Source organism: Delphinus delphis, chromosome 4, assembly GCF_949987515.2.
Source record: "Delphinus delphis chromosome 4, mDelDel1.2, whole genome shotgun sequence".
NCBI classification, from domain to species: domain Eukaryota; kingdom Metazoa; phylum Chordata; class Mammalia; order Artiodactyla; family Delphinidae; genus Delphinus; species Delphinus delphis.
The window spans coordinates 109,111,506-109,114,816 of NC_082686.1; positions in this window are offsets into that span (position 1 = coordinate 109,111,506).

Genomic DNA, 3,311 nt, shown 5'->3' on the forward strand with positions numbered 1-3,311 from the left:
TGAGCGTATGTGTGAGGACACGTGTTAGTGTTAGCGTTCGGATATGGATTAGGGGACGGGTTAGGGTTAGGGTTAGGGTTAGGGGACGGGGACGGTTTAGGGTACAGGTTAGCATACGACAACGGTTAATGTGAGCGTACGTGTGAGGGCATGTGTTAGTGTTAGCATATGGGTTAGGATTAGGGGACGGTTTAGGGTAAGGCTACCAGTAAGGTTTAGGGGTAGGGTTACGGTTAGGGTTAGGGTTAGGGGATGGGGACGGTTTAGGGTACAGGTTAGGGTACGACAACAGTTTATATTGAGCGTAAGGGTGAGGGCATGGCTTAGTGTTAGCGTACGGGTTAGGGTTAGGGGACGGGTTAGGGCAAGGCTTCTGGTAAGAGTTAGGGTTAGGGTTAGGGTTTGGGTTAGGGGACGGGGACGGTTTAGGGGACAGGTTAGGGTATGACAACGGTTTAGGCTGAGTGTACGTGTGAGGGCACGGGTTAGTGTTAGCATACGGGTTAGGATTAGGGGACGGGTTAGGGTAAGGCTTCAGGTAAGGGTTTGGGTTCGGGTTAGGGTTCGGGTTAGGGGACGGGGATGGGGACGGTTTAGGGGACAGGTTAGTGTACGACAACGGTTTAAGGTGAGCGTACGTGTGAGGGCATGGGTTCCTGTTAGCATACGGATTAGGATTCGCGGACGGGTTAGGGAAAGGCTTCGGGTAAGTGTTAGGGTTACGGTTAGGTTTAGGGTTAGGTTAGGGGATGGGGACGGATTAGGGGACAAGTTAGGGTATGACAACGGTTTACGGTGAGCGTATGTGTGAGGGCACGGGTTAGTGTTACCGTACGGGTTAGGAGTAGGGGCCAGGTTAGGGTAAGGCTTCAGGGAAGGGTTAGGGTTAGGGTTCGGACTAGGGTTAGGGTTAGGGGACGGGGAAGGTTTAGGGTCCAGGTAAGAGTACGACAAAAGTTTAGGGTGAGCGTACGTGTGAGGGCACAGGTTAGTGTTAGCGTAAAGGTTAGAATTATGGAATGGGTGAGTGTAAGGCTTCGGGGAATGGTTAGGGTTAGGGTTCGGGCTAGGGTTAGGGGACGGGGACGGGGACAGTTAGGCTTAGGGTTAGGGTTAGAGTTAGGGTTAGGGGACGGGGACGGTTAAGGGTCCAGGTGAGGGTATGACAATGGTTTACGGTGAGCGTACGTGTGAGGGCACAGGTTATGTTAGTGTAAGGGTTAGGATTAGAGGAGAGGTTAGGGTAAGGCTTCGGGGAAGGGTTAGGGTTAGGGGTCGGGCTAGGGTTCGTGTTAGGGGACGGGGACGGTTTAGGGTCCGGGTGAGTGTAAGGCTTCGGGGAAGGGTTAGGGTTAGTGTAAGGCTAGGGTTAGGGTTAGGGGACGGGGACGGTATAGGTTCCAGGTGAGGGTACGACAACGGTTTAGGGTGAGCGTACGTGTGAGGGTATGGGTTAGTGTTTGCATACGGGTTAGGATTAGGGGACAGGTGAGGGTAAAGCTTCGGGGAAGGGTTAGGGTTACGGTTCGGGCTAGGGTTATGGTTAGGGGACGGGGACGGTTTAGGGTCCAGGTGAGGGTACGACAACGGTTTATGGTGAGCGTACGTGTGAGAGCACTGGTTAGTGTTAGTGTACGGGTTGGCATTAGGGGAAGGGTTAGTGTAAGGCTTCGGGGAAGGGTTAGGGTTAGGGTTCGGGCTAGGGTTAAGGTTAGGGGACAGGGACAGTTTAGGGTCCAGGTGAGGTTACGACAATGGTTTAGGGTGAGTGTACGTGTGAGGGCACGGGTTAGTGTTAGCGTACGGGTTAGGATTAGGGGACGGGTTAGGGTAAGGCTTCAGGGAAGGGTTAGGGTTAGGGTTCGGGCTAGGGTTAGGGTTAGGGGACGGGGACGGTTTAGGGTCCAGGTGAGGGTACGACAACGGTTTTGGTTGATCGTACGTGTGAGAGCACGGGTTTGTGTTAGCGTATGGGTTAGGATTAGGGGACGGGTTAGGGCAAGGTTTCGGGGAAGGGTTAGGTTTAGGGTTCGGGCTAGGGTTAGGGTTAGGGGATGGGGACGGTTTAGGGTCCAGGTGAGGGTACGACAACGGTTTAGGTTGAGCGTACGTTTGAGGGCACGGGTTAGTGTTAGCGTACGGGTTAGGATTAGGTGACGGGTTAGGGTAAGGTTTCAGGGAAGGGTAAAGGTTAGGGTTCGGGCTAGGGTTAGGGTTAAGGGACGGGGACGGTTTAGGGTCCAGGTGAGGGTACGACAACGGTTTAGGTTGATCGTACGTGTGAGGGCACGGGTTTGTGTTAGCATACGGGTTACGATTAGGGGACGGTTTAGGGTAAGGCTTCGGGGAAGGGTTAGGTTTAGGGTTCGGTTAGGGTTAGGGTTCGGGGACGGGGACGGTTTAGGGTCCAGGTGAGGGTACGACAACGGTTTAGGGTGAGCGTACTTGTAAGGGCACGGTTTAGTGTTAGTGTATGGGTTAGGATTAGAGGACGGGTTAGGGTAAGGCTTTGGGAAAGGGTTAGGGTTAGGGTTCGGGCTAGGGTTAGGGTTAGGGGACGGGGACGGTTTAGCGTCCAGGTGAGGGTATGACAATGGTTTACGGTGAGCTTAATTGTGAGGGCAAGGGGTAGTGTTAGAGTACGGGTTAGGATTAGGGGACGTGTTAGGGTAAGGCTTAGGGGAAGGGTTAGGGTTAGGGTTCGGGCTAGGGTTAGGGTTAGCGGACGGGGATGGTTTAGGGCCCCGGTGAGGGTATGACAACGTTTTATGGTGAGCGTACGTGTGAGGGCACGGGTTAGTGTTAGCGTACGGCCTAGGATTAGGGGACGGGTTAGGTTAAGGCTTCGGAGAAGGGTTAGGGTTAGCGTTCGGGCTAGGGTTAGAGGTAGGGGATGGGGACGGTTTAGGGTCCAGGTGAGGGTAAGGCTTCAGGGAAGGGTTAGGGTTAGTGTTCGGGTTAGGGTTAAGGTTAGGTGACGGGGACGGTTTAGGGTCCAGGTGAGGGTACTACAACGGTTTAGGGTGAGCGTACGTGTGCGGGCATGGGTTAGAGTTACCGTACGGGTTAGGATTAGGGGACGGGTAGGGTTAGGCTTCGAGGAATGGTTAGGGTTAGGGTTTGGGCTAGGGTTAGGGTTAGGAGAAGGGGAATGTTTAGGGTCCAGGTGAGGGTACGACAACGGTTTAGTGTGAGCGTACATGTGAGGGCACGGGTTAGTGTTAGCGTTCGGGTTAGGATTAGGGGACGGGTTAGTGTAAGGCTTCGGGGAAGGTTTAGGGTTAGGGCTTGGGCTAGGGTTAGGGCTAGGG